Source organism: Varroa jacobsoni, unplaced genomic scaffold, assembly GCF_002532875.2.
Source record: "Varroa jacobsoni isolate VJ856 unplaced genomic scaffold, vjacob_1.0 scaffold_842, whole genome shotgun sequence".
Taxonomy (NCBI): Eukaryota; Metazoa; Arthropoda; class Arachnida; order Mesostigmata; family Varroidae; genus Varroa; species Varroa jacobsoni.
The window spans coordinates 154452-167168 of NW_019213744.1; the positions used below are offsets into that span (position 1 = coordinate 154452).

General features: G+C 40.2%; 1 long non-coding RNA gene across 2 annotated transcripts; it reads right to left on the reverse strand.

The window, feature by feature from the left end:
• Window positions 1-784: 784 nt before the first annotated feature.
• LOC147752968 (uncharacterized) lies at window positions 785-11454 on the reverse strand. 2 transcript variants are annotated; one of them, XR_015312636.1, is made up of 3 exons: window positions 10266-11454; window positions 6984-7127; window positions 785-3371 (listed from the first exon to the last, which is right to left on the reverse strand). It is a non-coding gene; the product is annotated as an uncharacterized LOC147752968 (long non-coding RNA). The 2 variants fall into 2 exon arrangements; XR_015312635.1 differs by lacking the exon at window positions 6984-7127 and having other exon boundaries at window positions 785-3375.
• Between the last annotated feature and the right edge of the window lie 1263 nt (window positions 11455-12717).

The window sequence follows — 12717 nt, forward strand, 5'->3', positions numbered from 1 at the left end:
GAGCAGCGAGGGTATGACCAGATCCGAAAGAGCTTGTCAGTCAGTTCTGATATTTCGTATTTAACGTGTCAAAATTATAATCCGAATACTGAGGATCCGAAAACTGAATAAAAAATTAGTCTCCATGAATTGACTCTAGGTAAGGCAATTTGCGAATTTTGAATCAACAAGAGACCCGCCTAGAGCATACAGTCGCCATAGGCGAGGCATGGTTAGAGCTCTACTGCCTGTCGGAGAAGGGTCCAACAAAAGAATGGCGTCGCTCTAAAGAGAAATCGAGTTCGATGGCAGTGTTGGGTAAGTTTGAGTGTAAGGTGCTATTAGTACTCCCAATGGACTTAGGAACATTTGTTACTATGCGATAGCCGCCGAAAATTAAATAACGAGTGCAGCCTCACAAGTTCCTGCAAGTTTCTCAAGAAACTTACATACCGTTGGCACGGCAATTGAAATTCCACAATCTAGTTGCCTAATGACAGCACCAGATCTCATTGCTGTGCCTCAGTTACTTCTTGGGTTATGCAAGGGAATATCCAACGTTGGCCCTAACGCGTTTACTCTTTCGACTTAAGCCCGTATGGCTACGGGGCTTTCCGTTTCCTGAATAGGGTACTGGTAAGCAAACATGCCTCACTATCGAATCACTTTCCGGAGCCATATGTAGAAAAATTATATATGGAAAAGCAAGTCGTAGATGCATGGCTCTCTAAAGCTGGCAGAGCCCTGAGAAAAAAAAGTATGAAAAGTGAAGAAGAGTACCTCACCACATATAAAAAAATCAAAATTCTACCCCATATAATTCGAAATTTATTCTATTTCAAAGTCCACCGGATTCACTTGTAACATCCTAATACATAAATATAGATTTTATGTATCTATGATATACACAGAGGAACTATTGGGGAGTCACTAGCCAGCTCGGTGGCGAGCGCATGGATCAAGAACTCGATCGTCAAGCTCCAGGAGGCAAACTCCTCAAACGCTGTAGTGTTACATTCACTGGGTAGCTGTTTCTCCGATTATGGACAGCATCTCAATGGCGCTGAACTTGAGATGAACGAACACAACGATCTCTATAATCTGGGCAGGTCCCGACCGCGGCGAGTCGAGAGATGATATCTCGGTATCGTCAGCAAGCACTCGTTTGAATATTCTATCGGCAGCTGCCGTTCCTCCCTTTGGGTCCAATTTTTCAAAGCGCTAGTTGTGCCTCGCCTCATAAATCAGCCCGGCAGTTCTCTAGCCGCTCTCCTCTCTTCCCCTAGACGCATGTCGCTACCTCCGGATATAATCGCGTCGCAAGCATTCCCTTCATTGCCTCGTCATCTGAAGCGCAAGCTCGGTAAGCTTAAATCCGAACAATAAACTACCCATGCATGACTGTCATACATACACACATATATATAGGCGCCTGTCGATCCAGCACGTCCAAGAGCATCACACCCAGACCTATTGTAGGTGAATATTATCATATCCGAATATCGACCCATTGAAGCATAATTTTTGTACGTTGATATTGCTTCGGCATTATATCACTTATATAAAAATCTACATCTATTTAACATATTACGTAAATGGCACGAAGGGAAAACGTACGGTATAGTCCTTGATGAGTATTTAGTGTCTAATTTGGTAGAAAATATGTATGTCTGAAATAAAATAGATGCCAGACTTCGATGTGCATGTTTTTACACTAGCTCAATATAAATAAATGCATAATTTATTACTGGAGTTTTACAATATTAAGATAATAACGCGTTTTAACTACCAAATTTGTAGCAAGTTCCAAACCGAAAGGCCGATCAGCGACTCTCCATAAGTATTCCAGATACAGTTGACATCCTCATATTGCTGCGGCATCACTTAGCCATTGCTTGAAATTCTGCGCTATTAGTTTCAATAAACTTATTAGCAAAAACAACCTTCCAGTAGGCTCCCGAGCAATTTCAAAGTTGAAATGGCAAGTAAGTTGAACAACTAATAGAAAAGCGTTTCAAATCCATAAAAAAATTCGCATCTACTTAAATCGACATCTGGTATGCTTTTTAAGCATCAGTACGAATTATAAACATTAAAATTGCTTGTGACTACTCTAAGAACAAACGTATCGCAAAGCTACGAATTATGACTAAACATTGTTTTTGAATTATGGCGAACTTAATAACTATCAGCAGTGCGTACGCTTACGAATATAATTCAAACAATTAGCGACATCGACACGATACAATAGAGGAACTAGTGTTGTATGTTTTTTAAATTCTTTGGCGCCACCATTTTTTTGAAATTTTCGCGGGCTTTCGACGCTATTTATGATCTAGTTATGTAGCCGCGCCTAATACAACCTATCACTTTTGAACGAACGATCTCGCTATGTAATTTACAGTATTAGCTATATTTTTCACTATATAGAGTGAAATATACGGCTATTAGTTGAAAGATATCAAGACTTAACCTAGCTAGCATCATTCTGAAGACACTCATACAATGGAATCGTCTAGAATTTTGGACACAAAGACACGTATCAAATAAGGCAATATACGTAAACAGCTAAAGCCATCTCATCATTACGATAACCATAGAGTTTGGCTTCTAGTATCTAAGAAAAAGTGATTTTGAGTCCCAGGAAAGTTGATTGTAAACTTATGCGACGAACGCAACACTGAAACAATACGAATTGACAACAAAGGGGGGGCTATGGTCAACTTTGTACTACTGAAATGATTCCGAACGGATCGCTAATCAGCTATCCTTTGCTATTGCGGTTGAAAAAAAATAGAAAAGATAAAATGATACGAGTTACTATTTCAAAAGTATACGACTAATCAACGGCCCTCTACGGCAAGTTGTAAATTGTCGTTATATCGAACTGGTGAAAAAAGGAGGATAAGCAAACCAAAATTCCGCTCTTTGTATTTGAGCTCCAGAAGTGTGATACATACGTTGTCGTCCATTTCTTCTATTCGCCAGTTGCGTAACGATTTCAGACCGATGGCGATATATTGATGATTGGGTGCCATACACACGCAGCATGGGGTACAGCATCGGGCAGCGTGGACAAAGTACGCACATAGACACGCAGTAAACCTATATTAGGGTGTGCTAAATGTGCGAATAAAAAGGAACAAGGTTTTATTGGTCGTTCGGCATAAAACGAAGCAGCAGAAGGACGAGATGAAGGCAAAGAAGTATGTTGGCTGTTGGATGAAACAAAGTGAGAAAAACTGCGGTTGGTCGCTTCATGTATGGACTAACTCGAAGGATGGAGGGACGCGCTGGGTGTTCATGCGGACTGCCGGGGGCAGAATGGTACTAGCGTATGGGCAGTTACATGGGTGTCGTGGTAAACTGTTTCGTCGCCGTTCTTGCTGCCACTGCCTGCAATGAAAGAGAGGAAACGAGTAAGAAGATGAGGGGGGAGGAGTAAAGCCCTCGTGCCCAATGGTGCGTGAGTACATCAGCAATTGCGCAAGAATGTGCTGTACATTGTCTGACAGGCATCGAACCGATTTGTAGGGCCAGGCAAAGCAGCCAGACGGATTCCGGGAAAATCGGGGGCTTGTCTCGTCGATGGCAGTGGGTCCGCGATGGTAGATAACGTTAGGGAAAAACGAATGAACGCGTCGCAACGTGAGGAATGGAAAATGGGGGAAACCCGGCTAACTGAAGGACAAAACGTACAGCTTGGAAATTACTTGGTTAGCCCATGCTTACCTTAGTCAAAATTAATGGCGCTTCACAATGCTGCTTTGTTTTAGTGGAGCCGGTGCTTAGAAGAACCATGTGGTTATCGTTGTGCTTTTATTGCAGCTGGGTAGGACAAGCTTTTTAACCAAGTTGACACCGATAAAGTATCTGAATGAGATGAGTTATGTAGCGAGAAAAAAACGGGCAGGTAAATAAATAAGCAATAAAATTTCGATAGGGTCGCTTTTCTTATTGGCACTTCAATGTAAATTACGTGTAGAGTATGGAGCTGACTGTATATGTTCTGTCGTGAAATGCTTAGTTGTAAAAATGACAAAAGCTTCGTTTTTAAATTTAGTTGCCGGGAGGTTAAGATGTTTCAAATGCCTATAGTGAAAGCTATCTTTCTTCAATACGGGAACATATATTGCCAGTCAAATTAATAATAAATTAAATATGGCTTAATCATTTTATGTGAAAAGCAGTGACTATTAGGAGTAAAATTCAATAAGGTACATGTTGTGCAAGTACAATAAAGTACAAGCTTGTGGCTTATTTGTTGGTAATGATTTCTGATTATTATTTATTTCAGCACAATACGTAACGTTATATAATTAAAGCTAACCGCTAAGCTTATATAATTGAAGAAGATTACAGGAAGAACAAGCACTGTAGCATTTTCTTTTTTTCTCATGTAGTAAATATCGACAAGCACTATTAAATATAGCGTAGCAGAATATTTCAAATACAAAAATTTCAATTATGGAAAGATGTGCACGGCCGAATTTAAATACTATCGATTTGTTTACCGAGCAGATCGAATTTACTGACTTCAGCGACACCTGAAGCATCCACTATGCCAGAAGTATGGTATAGATGAATAGAGACATTGGCGTACCGCAAAAACGAAAATAATGGCAAAGAATATATAGGTACAATTGTCCTTATCTTTTTAGACAATAGGTTAAATTAGTAAATATTTCGTAGATATTTTTCTATAAGGCACCTACCTAACCGAGCGAATCATGACCTTTAAAGTCGACTCAATGTTTATCCAAGGATTATATACTGCTGTCCAACCTGACATAAATTTGTTGTATAAAAATACGAAGTTTCTGTTATGACAGGAAGTCGTTTAAGCCTTTAAGCTACAAACAGCCAAACCAATACCCGGAATTTCCTCCATTCTATAAACAAATTAAACGATACAGTCTGCATCATGGCATAAATGAAACAATGATCAACAATGAGTCGATAGAAGGAAATTACTTATTCAGCTGTTACAAGCAGATTCGAAGGACTTGAAATTCAATAACTTGGGCTAGATGGGGTGATATAATTTTACTTCATCTTGTGGCTATTTAACTCAGTCCTCTGGCAGTTTCCGCATAGCCACATACCCATTAATCGTCTTTCCATATATTCCATATAAAAACCTCTATGGCTTTTAGGTATTAATCTATAGTGGATGTACTTGCCCACTAGTTACCTTTCTTGGGGCACGAAAAACCTCTAACTCACATGGACTTGAATGGAAAAAGTGAACGGGTTGGGCCAACATTGTATACACCTTTGCTCAACTTAAAATGTAATTAAGGCATGGTGATGAGGTCTGACGTTGTTACCAAATACTTGAACGCGTGCTTCAGATTGCCACGCCGACAATCCATAAGTCTCTTGAAGAATTCAGATAGCAGCCTGTGTGTATTGTCCTATTTTCAGCAAGTATCTCAGCTGACCCTGGTGTCCGTTTCGTGACTGTCATCGCACTTGATTTCTCTTCAGGCTGCTATTCTCTCGCCTGGTTCATCTCGGTATAGTAACGGGGACTAACCTATGTCGCAACCGTGCGGTCCACGCGTGTTTTCTGTTGATTAAAGTTTCGCAAATGGGGCGGTGAAGACATTTCCAACTAACGTGGGATCAATTCATGTAGGACACATTTGCCACTCAGATGCAATATTTGCACTATAATTCTGTATCGTCTTGTGTTAGCCGACACAGCTTTCGGACTACAAGCTCTGCTTTCGGGAAAAATCTCCTCGATAGTGACATGTTCTTATCCGAACCCCGACATCTGGTCATATTCTTGGTGATTTTTAACACTTCAGTCTTGCAAGCGTGTGCAACATTCACATGCTGTGTTTATGCTTAAAGTCTTCGCCAATTTTTGATCAATTTTCGATGCGCTATGACCTTTGAGGAACAAAAATTTGACAATTGGGTGTTAATTTTCGGTAAAATGATATGTTTTGAAACCAACTCAAACGATTTTCGCTCACAAGTTTCTAAAAAAGTAGTGTGTTTATTAGCCAAGTTTCGTCTGTTAGAGGCATATAATTTAAAAGTGAATCAATTTCAAAGCCCGTCGGATTTTCTATAACAGCTTAATAATAAACAATTTGTCCTACAGCATATACACAGTATTGCAAACATACACATCTGAAAATTTTCTGCTATCTTCCTTAGCTTTTTGTACCTGTCAAATGAGACTGTTTCCGGTATTCCGACCGATCCGATGCTGTTTTTCCTGCATGTCGATTTATATATAAAACAAAAAAAAAAACTATTAAGCTAAGTTTTTTATAATGTTCAACATGCATTTTTAGTCTTCGTTCTTTTGAACAACTTCTCAGTAGAATCGCAAAGCTAGTTAGTGAGCTGAAAAAGCGAAAACCAATCGAATTTACTGCAAAAAAAAAAGTTCAAAAGTAAAAAGCACCTTTTAGTCCCAAAAATTAACGCTCAGTTTTTATTCTTCGAAGGCCGTAGCGCTGCGGAAATTCACCGAAGAGGGATACACACATTGGGCGAGGAAGCCTTAAGCGAAAGGGTAGCGCCTGAATGGTGTAAATATTTCAGAAATCAGAGTGTTTACGGCCATCGGAGAGACGACCCTCGATGTGAGGACCCGAAAGACGAGAACGCATATCCGCCAACCCTTTTTACAAAAGCAGAGCTCAGAGTCTAAAAGCTATGTCAGCCAAAGCTGATACCCCACATATAACCCACCTACTGAAAATGCGGAAACTGGGTAAAGAATAGATCCCTGGAAATTGACTCTAGGCCATTTGGAAGTGCCTGTGGTGTATCCAATTTGCGGTAGTTTAATGAATTAAAAACCTTCCTGTAAAATAGGGTCCGCATGGACGAGGCATGATTCAATCCTTACCGCTAATCTAAAACGGATCAGACAAAAGAATAGAATCCTGGAGAAACATATCGTTTGGTGACACTCAGACCTAAGGTGACTGTAGTATTTGCAATAGATATCCGAAGTATTTGCTACCATGAGATACTTGCCGAAAATGAAGCGATGAATGCAGTTCATGTCTCGAGTTTCTTCAGTGACTCATGAATTGTTGGCATGATAATTGAAGGCACGCAATCCCCTTACTTGACGACAACGACAACGACAAACCTCATCGGCACGTCTTAATTATCTTTTGGATTGAGCAAAGAAAAAAATACAACGCTACGTGTGATTACGAGGCCTTTTTATGTCTTGAAAAGGGATGAGCGGTAGGCAAGCATATGTCACTATCGATTTACTTTGAGGAGCCATAGATGGGGAAATTAAATATGGGCACGCGAATGGTGGGTATATGGCTGTTCAGAAACTGCTAGAGTGCTACTGAAACAAATGTGTAGAAAGTGAAAGAGAATACATCTAGCATATATTAAAATATTATCTTTCCGGTTTAACTAGTTCAAAAATTATCGCATTTCAGAGTTCACCGGATTCGTTTGTAACACCCTGGTATTTCACCACAAACTAGCAACAAGCTAGCTTTCCGCGTTTAGAACGAAATTGATACTACTTGCTATAGCAAATCATCAGTGGCGCATACGTAGTGGAGAACGGATAGCCCTTATCTGGTTATCTAATCATAATTTAATTTATATAGTGCAAATATACGCAGCACTATATAAGGCTACTAAAAAGAACACTCTGTACTTTGCTCGAATACGGTGCAAATTTGAAAGTTGCAAATTGCGAAAACTGTAAGCCGATTCTCAAAATAAAATACAGTGCTTCTAGATGCAGTATAAGGGTAAGATGAGAAAGGCCTCTTAAGTTTCCCTCGTCTGCCCTAAGGGTCGGTTATGCCTACTTGTGAGCATTTTCATTTTTACAAAATGGCATATTTCGCAACCTTCAACTCCTTGGGATTTAATTTCGATGAAACGTAAGATAAAATGTATAGGTGTAGAAAAGGATATTCTTCCAGGTGGAGCAAGTCAGAAAATGATAAGCTTTTAGTTGACATAGATGATTCTTCAACTGTAACCTTGACTTTCGTTGGGTATTTTTCGAACTGTATACTTTCTTGTTACTCAGCAATGAGTAGTCGTTGATTTAGGGCTTCGCTCAAATGCTGTGCCCTCTTCAAAACAAATGATTAGCAAAGACTGTTCTCCTGATAGACAATATCGAAAAATATCTTCTGAAATATCTTCTGAAAAAGATAGATGATTCGTAAGTACGCCGCACTGAGCTAATGCAACCTAAAATTGCCTCTCGCTGCTGCATCCACACATCTATGCCTAGAGTTGATTTTGGGTCCTCTATAGTATGAATAAACTTATTACACCCACTGCCTATACCAGGTCTAAATAAAAGTAAGTTAGGTGTTTTGTGAGCTTTATGCTAGCCCCGCAAAAACTTATATTCTGTTAGCCACAGTCGTTTTTCTAACTTTGTCGGTACTGACACAGAGTAGGTGGACTTCTAGATATGATCCGGCTGCCTTAGACCGACATCATGAAAACAATTGGTTATCGACTACAAATTATTCCCCGCAGAGTCAATTGTAAGACACTAGAAGCAGCGCCAAGCAGTATATGACAATCTGTGTAAGTTTAGGGCGAGTTGACCATCACAGAGCCACGAAACTTCCTCAACAGGTTACTAAAGGACATCACTATTTAATTAGCTGAAATAAGTTTTAAATTCACTAATTTACCCTAGTTTTATCTAATTAATCAGATACGCATGGTCGGTTTAAGGTGCAGAGCTTAATTGGAAGCCGCGCATTGTACAGGTGGGCTAAAGACATCTCTACCAGTCAAAAAAGTATGTTTGATTTTTGGGTTTTATAGGGCAGTGGAAGTGTCGTTAACATGCTATGCTTCAAGTGCTCTTCAAAAGTCAACTCAACTATATATATGTAACTTGTATTTTAGTGAAAAACTTCCCTAGCACTCCAGTTGTTTTGGAGAGGCATATTTTTTTTTACAGATCAGACAGATTTTACTATCACTAAACCTGGTGAGGCAGGCCGCGGATTTGACAACTCCATGATGCCGATTTGAATCATTGAAGTATTTTGAAGATGGAAACGCAACTCTTTCTGATTTTGTATAATCACCCTATATAGCACTGTACCGTTGCTCCTTTAACTACGCAGCTGTTTGTGCGTGTGTACATAATACGATTTAGGCTGGATCCTGTTAACGAGTGTACACATAGGATAAACTAACGTATCAAAAATAGCAACGAAACTGAGTGAGGCCAGCCATCTCAATCGTATGAGCCCGGATATGAGTTGTAATGAATGTCTAACACCGCAGTAGATCAACAATCTATTTAAATTGGTGATTATAAGCCAGTGTGTCAACTAAGGAACGCTGTGTTCCTAAGTCTACAATAGAAAAAGTTTTAGGTTGAGATAATAAGAGATTTTTTAATGTTTAAAATGTATGTCACTTGGCCAGATAGGCACCTTTGCGTGCCCATCTGGCCAAGTGAAAGAAAAACATCACCTAAAAATCGATTGGATGTCACCTTGACAACGTTCCATAGACGTAGAGTAAGCAAAACGACTCAAAGGCAAAGGCATAACGAGTAGAAAGAAAATATAACCATAAGATTACTTTTCACTGCTGGACGAACAACTAGAACAAGATGAACGAACCAGCAAGACTTTGAGGGTTTCAGCAAAAAAATTGACCCTACGCATGGCTTAGTGTAAAGATGTCCTTTGTAGCATCCAACCTCTTTTTCCCATACGCCTTTTGTCCTCCTAGGGGAACACCGAGAGAAGACAATGCTCCTACCAACATGTTCGTTACGAGGCAGTTATACCTCGGCTGTAATAACAATGCTACCTATTCACGCAATTGGGCATATCGTTGTCGAGTCCTGCCGAGCACCGTTCTGATCAGCACTGTGGACAACAATTTCTGCCCGTATATGTACGATAGGATTATATTAGGCCAAGCCAAAACAATGTCGTCACTTTTTTTTATAGAACCTGGTTGTACATGCTTCATGTTATCACCTGAATTCTATAGTAAATTACGGTGGGATGACATGATCTGTCTAGATGGTTATAGCTTGATTTCCGTTTGAACTTGTTTCATTGCACAAAAAATATTCTAGTCAGAAAAGTCTGTTATCTAATCAAATTTATGCTTTTGTGATAGGCATAAGAGGGAGAACAAGTTTCAAAGTGTAAGTATATCAAAAGTGATCCTAATCCTAGTGAGTTTCGATCTGTTCTATCGGTTTGGTCATTTTAGTTTTTTCTCATGATGAAGTTATACTATATAATTATCAAAATCAATTCTGTTCGTACCTTATTGAGATGGATCATTTCTTAGCTATGACATGGTGCTGCCACCGTCTTCATGTATGACCACTGGATTGTAGCAATAAACTTGTGGCACTGTTAAAAGTTCTAGATAGAAGTAAGGCCTAGCTAGGCGTATATAATCACATTGTAAAAGGAATGTAGTCATCCATGAATAGGACTCGGCTGTCAATTGGGAAGATCAGGGTTCATTCACTGGGCTGCTGTCTTCGAACTAGAAGTGATGACGTCGCGGAGGGGTAGCCCGTACGCAAGAACGCACTGCTACTTCCGACAAAATTCACGCGAACGCATAGACAATACATTACGAATTTTTGACGCATTTAGCTACACGAATATTTGTATATTAAGAGTATTTTGTAAACATGCCGGGTGAACCGGCAGTATGAATGGACACCGCTACACACTGGTTCATCAACCCTTTTTACAACGGCACACAAATGCTGCATTGGCTTAACGGGTTCAACAGCCTATACAGCCGGGGAAAAACCGTCACACCTCGTAGCGATTCCGACGATCGTCCTCTAGAACACTGTCCTCTAGGACAGTGAGGGTTCGTGGAATGATGTTCAGGGTTAGCACTCCTACGAGTTGAGAGCATCCTTGGCCGTTTGAAATAAGCCGTACCATACAAAATAAGACGATCTCACACGGGTACTCGCGTGTCGAAGCGGCAAACTGTGATAGCAGACGATAGGCAAGCGGCTCAGTGCAAGGCTCGCTGCTTCCAAGTACTTTACCCCACGATCGTATGTGTACTTGTATTACGTCAAGATAATTGTCCTGCAAAGTCACCTGAACTTTTGCCTAACAATGTTCTCTTAGTGCAATTATTAAGCGACCAAGCAAACAGATTCTCGTATGCGCAATCGACGATATCCATAAGTGTGCATCATAGTTTACGTGAACAGGTGACGTTATAAGTGAACGTGAGAAGAGCGGCGGCGGCGGCGGCGGCGGCTTCATCGCGCCATACGGATTCTAATGAAAGGCAGTTGTGCCGCGCTTGACACCGGTTTTGATATTATCATCTTTTTATAGGTGTCTATTACGCAGTAACACAGTGTTTTCATGGTCGGTGTTGTCTGCTTTGCCAAAAAATCTAATTATGGATTGGTAAAACGCACGAGTTATCTTTGTTTTAGTTTAATTTATTTTTGTTTATATGCGTCTGCTTATCACTCGGTAGCTTCATCAATTTTATGATACTTGCAACAGCTGTCTACGCACAAGCCGAAAAATAAATTCAGATATCGCGTCCCAAATTCTAAAAGGTCGCATTTCCTAACAGGACCGAAACTTCTGCTTCGGCAGATTTAGGATGAGTCACGATTTACGAACCTTTCGGTAACCTGTCGCCTGTACCCTATATCTCGGCTCCAAGAATATTCAATTCAAAGCTATGCTATAACTATAAAAAACAATTTAAAAAAAAAATAGGCTGTAAGTCCAGTTTGTCTAAACACCGAATCTTAGCTTTTTGTCTGTCTATGAGAGCTTTTCTGCGTGAGCTATGTCCCGAAAAAGAAGGGTCGCTATTGTACCACTGCTTACTACGCCACATTGGATATATCTTTTACCCAGAGCAATAGAGATGTACGTTCAGTACACGGACGTCAGTTGTAACACTGCATGCATACTCTGCTCTACCAACAATATACGGATACTACACAATTCGCGTAACTAGAAAAAAGTTATCTATATTCTGTTACGACGCGTATCTTCTAGCTGAATACGCATTCCTTCTGATGTCATTATTATTAAACGTTTAAAGAAGGACCACGTCGGTTTTGCGAAACCTGGTTTAATTTAGCTATAGATAGGTAGGTCCCTGTCCGTAGCGGTCATCCAAGGGCAGCATACTGTGCAGTGTGGAGAGCTATCTCTGGTATATACGTCTGGTTATTTCATCGCTCGCGCTTCGGAAAGTAACATCGATAGTGATTATTTTTAGTTTCGGCGGTGGCGATAAAATGAATCTGAAGGCACCGTCGAGGAAGGACGGTCAGCAGACGACTCGTGAATCGGCTGAGAAATTAACTCAAGCCATATGATTATTGTCAATCATTTTCACTCTCTGGGATTTACCAAAGAATTAGGAGGTCGGGGGCCGCATCGGCTGACTAAAAAACACAGTAAAATATGATTTGTACTGCTTCTCAATACTTCGCCCGGGAGCATGCAACGCGCGCTCACAGTAACAGGTTTCTACATATAATTGCTTCGAGTTACGAATAATGGTATTTTTGATCAGGTGCAAAGCACGGAAATAAACGAGCGGCTCCGAAAGAAAGATGGCCTAGGCTTATAGCTAGGCCATATTTTTATCCTAAAAGGACCATTATTCGCTTTTAAGGACACTGCAAGCATCACTAAATGGTTGAGAAAAAAGTATCTGTATGCGATCTAGTTGAGTCGAACGAACACAACAGTCCAA